Raw genomic sequence first — 12504 nt, forward strand, 5'->3', positions numbered from 1 at the left:
AGGTACAGAAAATTACTTGTGTAATTTTTATAATTTTTGTGAAATGTGCGCTAAACACTGAAAATATCTAAAAGCAATCGCTAAGGATGCTTCAAATATCACTCAGTAAATAATAACACACTAAAAATGCCTTCCGTGTAGATTTGAATGGAAACCAGTATCGCCACTGATTTTTTTTATTCTTGCCCATTTAGCAAGCGCTTTGTCCCTCTTACTTCTTTTTTCCATAATAAAAAAATACCAAGCAACGAACGCTCTGCTCTTCATTATTTTTTTTTAAATTTAAAGTAATAAATCGACACGATGGGGTAAATAATGCACACTGATGATTGGTTACAAAATTTGTAAACAAAAAGTTATTTTCCCCTTTAATAAGGCTTTCATAATTTTATCTATGAGTTTTGTTTTCTAAACAATTTACTTATCTTGCCACTGAAAGATCCGTTATCTTTATTTCTATACGGCATTTATGAGAAAAAGGGAGGTCACATTGTCGATGTTTTACTTTATATCGTATATTTTTTTAATGTAATTTCATTAGAGCTGATCTATGCAGGAAAACGAATTAGCAGATATTCTAATTTTGTCAATGTTAATAAATTACCCACCACCTGGCAGCACAACGTGAGAGCGAAAAGGTTCTTTCGGCTGCTCGGACGGGTCCACTATTGTTAATCTCGAGGGGAGCGCGGCGTCGGTCTGGGAATATTTTAGCGCGGGTCACGTTTCAGTAAACAGGCACTTTGCCAACCGCCACGATAGTATTTCGATTCTATATATATTCTTATACAGTTGGTTCGCCACTTTTGTTCGGTGGTTTTATTTTACATGCTTGGAATGTGTGGTTAGCTTTTGTTCGCGGCAACGTTTAGCAGTCAGCTGGATATCGGCGGAAATGTCCGAAGGTCTACGAACTACCAGACGATTCTATTCGATATCTGCAGGGGGAGATATTTTATAATTATATTGTCCCCTGTTCAAATTTATAAAGGTAGTTTTTTTTTCATCATAAAATTTTGAATATTCTATCAGACATTGAAAAATACTTTACTGTTAATATCGTACGTACGTATGTACGGAATATCAAAGCTTGTTTCACACGAGGGATGTAATAGTTATGAAAATATTTTTGGGCGTGGTCATAAAATCCTATTATCGGGTGTCTATCAGCTGCCAAGATGACCGATCCCGTATAATAATGTATATTCTTTTCTCCCTCCACCATTTACTCTTCCACCCTACGCTAGGATAGCCCTATGCTAAAATTATAGCTTCCGTGTGAGACTAGAATATAGTATAATCTGTATCGGTCACGCCTAATTAAGGTATGAGAATATAGCGTACGTGTGAGAGTAGTTTTAACCGTCTCTGACTACCGTATGGGATTGTATGTCGGGAGATATTATATTCCTCGTGTGTAACACGCTTAATAATGAATAGCATTTATTGCAAAGGGGGATTATTTATCTATAGGTACTTAACGCCGGTAGGTAGACAGGTAATATATATATTTCCTTCGTTTTAAATTTCCGGTATATAATGCGGAAATAAGAAATCATCCGGAAAACGGGTTTCAATTAGATTGCTTTTGGGAATTGCTTTTTATACAAACTGAAATATTCAGAACCTAATCTAGTTTTTTTGTAATCAATAAAAATACAATAGGATATCATATATTAAGTACTACGACTTAATTTTAAAAATGTCTAATGAATGCTCCCTAATTAACTAACAAACATGCGAACCATCACTCCGTTTAACATCAAGCAGGGGACGGCAGAGAGGACGGACCGCCAAACAACTCGGTCTTGACACACACTCTTCGCTTTATTCACATTCATACATCATATTAACGGCCTCCGTGATCGAGGGGTAAGGCTCTCGACTAGCTAGCTGAAGGTGGCGGGTTCAAATCCCGGCGTGCGCAAGTAAATTTAATTTGATTAATATGTATTATTTCACAAATTACTCATTAAAAACAATTTATAGTATATTTGCGGCACGTTCCAGAGTAGAAGATACGCTCAGTATCGCCCTGGTGTACGACCACCGTTCAGAATTGAAACGTTGCTTTAAATAGTTTTGGCCGTGTTTGGTGACCAGATCTGGATAGCCAGGTATTCCCCCACCTTCCTCTTTCAATGTCCTTCCCCTCCCCACTACCTTCAGGTTCACAACATACACCAATTGTAGATGCCATAGTCTCACTGGCTCCAGACGGTTGGGAGCATTTGGGACTCTTGTGCGGTATTCCAATAAAACAAGAAAAATGCAGAATGATTTTTACATGATTACTAGGTAAGCCAGAAGTCAGGGACAGAGTATACGAGAACGATAACGATAACACCAACACTGTGCATTTGTGCAATACCTATTATTGTTACGAAAGGTGAACACGGAGAAAAATGAGTATTTATGATTTATTAAAGTCCTGTTTAAAACGGGATGGCAGGTCGTTTTCTAATAAACTTTTAGTACATTCATAATATATTGGAATACGTGTTCATGCACCTGCGTTTATCCCGATAATATACAAGGACGAAATACGAAAATATTAGAATTTTTATGAACGTGTTCCGACGTCGCGTTAGCACATTCGCGTTTTACTGAAAGTTTATTAGGAAACCTGTCAATTCATTCGTTTAAGGTCTGCGCATCCGTATTACGAATAATGTATTATATCAATTAGTTCTTCCGTTTGTTCTCGTACACTCTTTCTTGTGACATCTCTGAAAACCTCACTAAACTGTAATTTTTTCTCGTGTTATTTCAGATTTTAGAATTGCATGGGAATAGTGTGAATCCTCTTGAAAATATCAGCACGTACCCGAAATACTTTAACCATCGATTCCCGATCGTTTTTTAATAAAAAAAATGTATGTGATTGTTCTACCCAAAGATGTTTTTTCAATTACAAACAACAACTAAAATTCTCTCACGTCTCCACTGAACCCCACTGCCATACGTTGCAACGGATCCACGTGTCCTTGGAGGAACGGTGCTGCTAGAACCAGGCGGAGTGCAAATCACGTGACGCGCTAGGTTTACCAGTGGCGACATGTAATGGAAAAAATATATATTTAAGAAAATGTCGGACAGAAAACTTAAATCTACTTTTACTCCAAATATGATCAATGATCACGAATCGACGTGCTGATCTACCCTGTACATAGTATATTATTTCAATAACTAATCTTGTTGTTTTTCTCTTGTTTCAGGTAAGATTTTATTTTTGATATCACCCTCCAAAAATTATAAAGGTAAGATCGTCTTGCTAGTATAGTATCTAAATTATTTGTTTATTCACGCTGGCTTTTATACATGTGTCATTTTTATAGATAAGTTATTAAACTTCTTGGTGTCAATTTAGATTCAGACTTTTCGTTTAAACGTCAAATAAATAGGACTGTAAGCACCGGTTTTTTCACCTAAGAAAACTCAAGTCTGTCCGAAGAAACCTTCCTACAGAAGCAAAAAAACTACTTATCAACTCTTACGCAGTCTCACGTCTCGATTACTGCAACGGCATTTATGCCAGCCTTCCAAAATATCAAATTGACAAACTTCAATCAGTGTTTAAGGGTACTGTCATACCCTTAAATTAAATATACCATTCCTGAGAGAAAGTCCAGTTATATCCAATTGTGTCCTAAATCCTGTATCTAAATTTCGCTAATAAACAATTAGATAATTTTAATTAAGTGCTAATCTCAAGTGCCCTACCAGGTAAGTATTGTACTGTATATTATCTCCATAAATAGTTAGTACATAATAACATAGATCACTGTAGAAATGTATTATAAATTTGTACAGTGCCCTTGAGGTGATTTTCCACAAAAACGGCGCTATAAAAGTCATCCAATTATTATTATTATTCAGGAGTACAATAATGAGTGTGTAATAATGTAATAAACATGGATATGGTCGATATAAGCAGGTACAATATGGGTACAATACACAGACATAGGAATTAATAGACGAGAAGATAATGGCGAGGGGTAAAATCAACTGTTGAAGAACGAAGGGGGTTAAGCTGACTGTGATTCGTCAATAAATCAATCTGACAGTAAATAGGCATCTCGCATTATAATATCACCATTTAGTTCTTAAAAGTAAAATCTGCTTTTGAATGAATAGACATTTTTACATGGGAGCGCAAATTACTCGCCACGTTATGAACTAATTTGCGAAGTCCAAATTCGGCAAAGTAAATTTCTTCTGTTTGCAGAGTCGTAGTTAGTTTCAGAGTATTTAGTTAAGACACTTTTACAAATGTTTCATAATTTACTTACCCCAGTAAACAACGATGAGCACACTTGAGAATCGCCACATTGTGATGTGATAGTATATGTTTCTAAAACTGATCCATATAATACGGTGTGAATAAGCTTAAAATAAAGTAAAATAATGCTTACTTATGGAATGTAATACGACAATTGGGTTTATTCTCTTTTTCACATCTATTTTTACAAGTTTTCATATCACAAGTCAACATTCTGCCGTGTTATTTCGTAAAATGAACCGATGATGCCTCGACCATAGTTCGCACAAGAATGATGACGTCACGTTTTCAAATTTCACTTGAGGCCATACGCGAGCCCAGCCGGCTCCAATGGAACCGGTATGGGGAGTGGGGATAATACGCTTTTAATCACTTAGGGCAGGTCTACTAATATTCATATGTCTATGTACAATACAATTTATCATAGAGAGTTCCGTTGAACAAATAAGTTCAATAATAAGGAAGTTGAGTCCATTTTTTTTATTTTTTTTTATCAATGTTCGCATTCAAACTTAAATACTGGTATTTTTTTTTTTTTTTTAAGTTTGTTTTCATAATTAAATTAATTCTCAAAGTTTAAATTTTATTAAGCCCGCCAAAACGAGCGGAATCCGAGCGGTAAGAGGCGGGGTGTGGTGTGACGTCATTAGAACTGTGAAAACCACGACGCTCAAGCATTTTGTATGGAAAAATTTTTAATTCTTCAACAAGGAATTCCAGTAATTTTTTTACCAATGTTAACCGTCTATTAGAATTGATGTTATTAAAAAAAAAGAAAATTGATTAAGATTTCATAGTTAAATTAATATTTTAAGTTAGAATATTTGCTTTTCCCGCCCGGTACGGTACTTGTACAGAATTGCCGTCGCTACTTGTTGACGTTCCACGCGCTAATTCAGGACCACCGCGCAGAAAAGTAAAGACCAAAAGTAAAATAACGGTTTACAGCCCAGTTCACTGTGAGACCTTTCTGGGCGGCCGGCGGCCTGAAGTGTATCACATGCTATGTGACATGTATAATAATAAAAACTTCTAAGTTATGCAATAAACAACATATTATTATAAAGCACTATACGAATATGTATCTTTAGAAATCCATTTCATATAATAATAACAACAAATACGTACATATATTTGACAAACCCAAATAAACCTTTGGCCTATACACCTCTCTCATCTAAACCGACCATCTCTCATGTAATAGAAAGAGATGCACCATAGGTGATCCGTTGAACGTACAAGTCACGACACATGTGACGTCAGAATTCTTTCGACCAATCGTGGAGCGTCTACAGTCTATTGCTATTGAATGCTTTTTCAAGAACGTTTAACTAATTCTAAGAATAATAATATAGAAATATATTTATATTTTTAGAATCGATATTTTTTTATCTACATGAACATATTTTTTATAAGTCAAAATATTTTTCACTCAACTTCCTTATTGCATGCTTATAATGACGGAGTACAAAATAAGTACATTTCCATAGACATATGAATATTAGTAGACCTGCCCTAAGTGATTAAAAGCGTATTATCCCCACTCCCCATTCCGGTTCCATTGGAACCGGCTGGGCTGGCGTATGGCCTCAAGTGAAATTTGAAAACGTGACGTCATCATTCTTGTGCGAACTATGGTCGAGGCATCATCGGTTCATTTTACGAAATAACACGGCAAAATGTTGACTTGTACTATGAAAACTTGTAAAAATAGATGTGAAAAAGAGAATAAACCCAATTGTCGTATTACATTCCATATATAAGCATTATTTTACTTTATTTTAAGCATATTCACATCGTATAATATAGATCAGTTTTAGAAACATATTATACTATCATATCGAGAAACGTCTGGACGCGAAACACAAAGCTGGTTGGTTGCTGGGAAGTAAATTATGAACATTTATAAAAGTGTCTTAACTAAATACTTAAACGAAATATTCGACTCTGAAAATAAAACCGAATTTTTTTTCCGAATTTGGACTTCGCAAATTTGTTCATAACGTGGCGAGTAATTTGCGCTCCCATGTAAAAATGTCTATTCATTCCAAAGCAGATTTTACTTTTAAGAAGTAAATGGTGATATTATAATGCGAGATGCCTATTTACTGTCAGATTGATTTATTGACGAATCACAGTCAGCCTTACGCCCTTCGTTCTTCAACAGTTGATTTTACCCCTCGCCATTATCTTCTCGTCTATTAATTCCTATGTCTGTGTACATTTCGAAATAGTTACAGAGCAACGTGTAGTAACTTTGTTGGTATTAATAAAAGCAAACATGAACAGTAGTTTGTTGTAACGCTTGTTTGTATTTAGCGAACCTGTATTACAGATTGGGTGTTATACAGAACATAGTTAGATTAATACAGCGATAAAAGGTGCACATGAAGAAGTATAAAAGATATAATAATACATCGCGAAAGATGTGCAATAGAGTTTGATAAGTGTATTAACGTAGTTAAAGTAATTATTTTTTTAATGATAAACTAATGTTTATAAGACAAGTTTTTGTATGCATGGCACAAAGGATAACAAATTATTAAAAGCAATAATTACTCGTCTGAAATTTATTTATTTTATTTATTTATTAATTTTTAAAAAACATTACATATTACAGTGATCTTTGGCTGTCCAACTAGGAGATTAACCTGTTTTAGGACAGTCAGAAATATCCATACAAATTGAAAATATCTCCCGAGTAAAAATAAATGCCGCCGACCGGAATTGAATCCGCACCTTCTGATTGCCGGTCAGGTGCTCTGAACCACTAAGCTACGTCGGCTTATTCCCAACCGGCCAAATAATTCAATATGTACTAGTATTTCAATCAATTTATTCTTACTCTAGCGATATTTTCAATTTGTATGGTAATTTCTGGCATGTAATTATTGCTTATAATATGTAATTTGTTAAGTCAAGTAAGTTTGTTAAAATAATGATAAAAATAAACATGTTTACTTGTAGTACCTACATAATATTGCTTTTATACCGGGTACCTAATTCTCTAAAGATTTAGCTTGCATTATTTGATGATTTCTTATTATAATGTTAATTTAGTGCAATAAAACATCCCATTTGTTGTCGAATAACTCCGAGAGTCGCAAGGGTGTGTGTGTGTGTGTGTGTTGGAAAGGAAGCTGCTCTGCGCTCTGCGCTCTGCCACTATCGATTGCGGAACCTTGACCCCGCGTCTCTCTCCACGTGTCAGGTTTACCCTCAACGGGGGCGAGAGAGACGGAGCGTCGGGTCACCCCTATCCAAACTGCGAGATTTTGATTTATCTTCTCTATATGTTTATACCATCTAATAGTTAAGAGATGTTTTTTTGATAAATTGGTATTTATGGAGTAACTACTGGGTCAATTATGCCCCCTGCGCTTTCAAAATTTATATTATTAATATCCTGGAAACCCCCGCCGAATTAGTGTTTTATTTTAATGTGAATACTGCACAAGAGTCCTAACTGTCCCGAGTGAGTAGGACTATGGTATCTCCAATTATTGTGATGCGGGGAAAGGAAGGACACGGGGAGAGGAAGGTTGGGAAGTATCTGGATAGTCAGATCTGGTCATCAACATTTTTGATTGTTAATAGTAGTCTGTGCGGTAATGAGAGTATCTACCACTGGGGATGTTGATTTTATAAATGAATATTTTTGTTACCTCCACGGAGAAAAATGATTATTGCTATTTTATTAAGAATCTCTTCAAATTATTCGTAATCCGGTTAAAACGGGATTTCAGGTACTTATCAAATGAATTGATAGGTTTCCTGGTGAACGTTTTAGTATGTTTAACTTTCCGTATTGTGACGATGCGCGATGTCGGAAAACGTGTTCATAAAAGTCTTTATATGTTATCAAGGCAATTGCAGGTAAATGAACACGTGTTCCGATATATTAGGAATTTGTTGTATATCAGGAAACGGCCTGCAATCCCCTTTTAACCGGATTTGAAGAGTTTTTTTTAATAAATTAGCAATACTCATTTTTCTCCCGTTTATGAGAAAATAATATTAGTAATATTAATACGAGAGTAGTGCGAATGGCTCCAGAGATGCCAAACATGTTGGCCTTTTATGTGAAAGTGTATCATAGGACGTTATAAGGAGTTTATTATCTATATACCCCTTTTCTGGTATAATAATTTGTAATTGGGTAACCCCTGCTCTGCCCAGGTGGGGTAAACCTCTCTGCTTAGTAACAAAGAATAATAATATTATTAGCGAAAACTTCACTAGTTGATGTAACCAAGTAATCATTCAATACCAAGTCAAGATGTACGTACACATCCATGTCATATGTTTTCACAAAAAATATAACGCCTAATAAAATAAGCTAAAATAAAAATTCCTCGGAGAGACATTCTCGCGATTTTAAAGTGAAGTGTTTTTGTGTTTAGTTAAATGCCCAAAAGTATTTTACGAACAAAGAATGCAGTACATCTTTTTTTGAAAAATTGTAGAGAAAAAGAAAATTTAAAAAAATTTTGTTAATATGAAATATAAATAAATAACTTGAAAATATTGTGATTTATAATCAAATCATATCATATCCAACATAAAAATGTAGTGATTTATAATCAAATCATATCCAACATATGAATGTAGTGATTTATAATCAAATCATATCATATCCAACATAAAAATATAGTGATTTATTACCAAATCATATCTATCCAACATAAAAATATAGTGATTTAAAATCAAATCATATCATATCCAACATAATTTATTATTATTATTTTTCTTATTTGCTGCTTTATTCTGTTTTTTTTTCCATTTTTATTAAATATTCTAGTTTACAGGTTATTTTTATGTTTCTGAATATCTATCTGTGAACATTAATAATTGGTCTGTTTTTTTGTTATCCTCTTATGTATATTGTATTACTAAGACTGTTTATGTTCCTCAAATAAATAAATATAAATATAGTGATTTATAATCAAATCATATCCAACATAAAAATACACTGATTTATAATCAAATCATATCATATCCAACATAAAAATATAGTGATTTATTACCAGATCATATCATGTCCAGCATAAAAATATAGTGATTTATTACCAGATCATATCATGTCCAGCATAAAAATATAGTGATTTATTACCAGATCATATCATGTCCAGCATAAAAATATAGTGATTTATTACCAGATCATATCATGTCCAGCATAAAAATATAGTGATTTATTACCAGATCATATCATGTCCAGCATAAAAATATAGTGATTTATTATCAGATCATATCATATCCAACGTCATACACTACCAATTTAAATATGTATATGTCGAGCGATTTGCTGAAATAGACCAAGCCACGAGAATATAGCGTGGTCTGTCACATGCGTAATGCGTAGAAATAGTTTTCACATACGGCCTTCGAAGTTTGCCAAGTTAAATTATTTATTTATTGTCAAATACATCCATATCGTATTATTTGTTAAGACTATGTAAACGTTGTATTGGGGAATGAAATATATATAATATGTTAATGTTAGTCTAGTTGTTCGTATGTGGATTTATGAAATGCAGAAGTTCACAACAATCGAATTTAGAGTTTAACAATTTTAATAAAATGGTTGGAAAATTTCATTTATGTGCTCTAAAGAGATGTTAAGTTCCAAATTTACAAGGAGAAAATATTATTTTATTTGATAATTTTTGAAGAAGATTTATTTACATTTTTTATAAATTTTAAAAGATTACAATTTTGGTGATTTTCTCAACTACCATCATGCTCGTATTATGGTAGTCGTACATGATTTATGTAAGAATAACAAAATAATTTTAATTTTAGACATGTATAAAACAAAATTTAAAAAAATACACCTTTTAAAAAAAACTTACCTTTTTAAGCTGTCGTACCCTTAAATTAAATATACCAATCCTAAGAGAAAGTCCAGTTATATTCAAATTTTCAATTAAGTCCTAAATCCTGTATCTAAATTTCGCCAATAAACAATTAGATAATGTTAATTAAGTGTTAATCTCAAGTGACCTACCAGGTAAGTATTGTACTGTATATTTTCTCCATAAATAGTTAAGTAATAACATATATCACTGTAGAAATGTATTATAAGTTTGTACAGCGCTCTTGAGGTGTTTTTGCACAAAAACGGCGCTATACAAGTCATCCAAGTATTATTATTATTATAGAAACCATATTAAAAATAAAAACAAAGATTAAACTGATTGATAAAAAGATATTTTAATAAATTTTACTATAGAAACCATATTAGAAATAAAAACAAAGATTAAACTGATTGATAAAAAGATATTTTAAAGAAAATAGAAATAATATTATTAAAAGTATGATAAAAATACATGCGAAATTATACCAAATTATTTATATCATTATCTTTTTTTCTTTAACACAGCTTTATCGAGGTACATACTTATCTAGAAATGTGCCTATTTACGGTCACATTTCAATTTGGCGATATAAAAAATAAATGATAGATTTTTTTAAACAGTATTAGGAACTCGTGTATTCTTTAAATAAATCTCGTCCCCTTTCAAATAGCCAATGTTGAACACGGATAGTAAAAAGGATATAGAATTAGTTGACTTTATATCGGTGTTCAATGCATTGTATATTTTAGGAGCGATGAACCAGAATTGTCGTCGAGTGAATGTGGTTCTAGTTTTAGGGAGCACGCATCCCATGTTTGTTGAAAAGCGGGTGTGTGCTTGTTGTTGTGGAGACACCAGCAGGTTATTTTTCCGTTCGTAACACAAGCTGATTTATGCAATGATGATTTATATTGTATAAATAATGTATATGGACAACGTGGTGTGGAATTATTGTATGTTGAATGACATTAAGAAAGTGTTGCTTTTGTTGGGTATGGAATGTGTACAGGTTTTCCCTAAAGGCGAATGCAAGTATCTGCCAACTTGGTGAGATCGGTTGAGCCCCATTCAGATAGGAGTAAAAAAACACGCCGTTTATTTTGTTCCCAAATATATTCATTTGAACTTTTTAATGTAGCTATAACTTTGTTGTTATCCATTATAAATAAATCAAACAATATTACTTTGAATCACTGTATCTTTTTTTGTGTCGAAGTCGTCCGGTTTCGGAACAACAGTTCCTTCCTCAGGACAATACGAGTATATAGACCGGTCGGTGGCCGAGTTCAGGCTTAGTGTGTTCAATTCCTTGGCTGGCTAAGTCCTCCATCACAACACAAGCAACATTTTCCGCGTACTGTGGTGGTGGTAGGAAATTTTCAAATATTGTCAGGTTATTTGTAACCCGGGAATGTTTGTCTTTCAATAAAAAAAAATATATTCACAAGCACGGAGAAATCTTACTGATATAAAATATAGATTTTTTTAAATTCTGTTAATAACGGGACTGTAGGCCCTTAACGAATGAATGATAGGTTTCATATTAAAATGTTAGTTAAAAGGAGTATTAACACGTGTTTATAAAAATCATTGTATTTTCGCATTTCGTCATTACTCATTATATTATAGTGTAAACGCAGGTGCATTAACATCTGGATTTATTAGGAAAATATTTTACTAGGAATCGGCATGCTGTCCCGTTTTTAACAGTATTTTAATAAATCAGCCTTACTCTCATTTCTCCGTGTACTAACATTATTATTATTAAATATGCACTGTTAGTTTTTGTCCTGAGGAAGGGACGGTTGTTCCGAAACTGGTCGACTTTAATATAACGACGATAAAAAAATATGGTTCAAACAAAGTTATACTGTTTTATTTATATCAATTTGTATACCTTAACTTTCAGAGAGCAGAAATTACAATTGGTAGTCCAAGCATCAAAAACCGTAGAAAGATGACCTCTGACGTCTTGAAAATTGCACATTATCTTCTATTTGGACCTTTTGAGCCAATCCTTTCACCTCACAATGCAATTTGAAACAAGAGATATGGAATATTGAAAAGTATAAAAGACACTGATTATTTATTCAATATTTTTCCATTGTTAAATTTGAAAGAAATTGTGCTGAAACACGGGTAAAGCCGGGTAATACTAATTCACAGAGTTTGAACAACTCATCAAATTTTAAAGTTAAATTTCAAGTTCTGTTATTATTTCAGTTCTCTGAAACAATAATAATATAATAGTAATAATATGGCATTTATATAGCGCAGTTTAGTGTCATTTCACTTCAAGTGCGCTTAACTACTCGTATAACAAACTTAAAAAAATGGTAATTCAGTATTAGTGGTTCTAAAATT

At 33.1% G+C, this 12504-nt stretch overlaps 1 protein-coding gene across 1 annotated transcript in view; it reads left to right on the top strand.

Moving 5' to 3' along the window:
- The window catches only part of Ndf (Nucleosome-destabilizing factor), a 138579-nt gene that overhangs the window by 60177 nt on the left and 65898 nt on the right, over positions 1 to 12504 (top strand). The window lies entirely within an intron of this gene.

Source organism: Hesperophylax consimilis, chromosome 21 (assembly GCF_061612785.1).
Source record: "Hesperophylax consimilis isolate HC1 chromosome 21, BYU_Hcon_1.0, whole genome shotgun sequence".
NCBI lineage: Eukaryota > Metazoa > Arthropoda > Insecta > Trichoptera > Limnephilidae > Hesperophylax > Hesperophylax consimilis.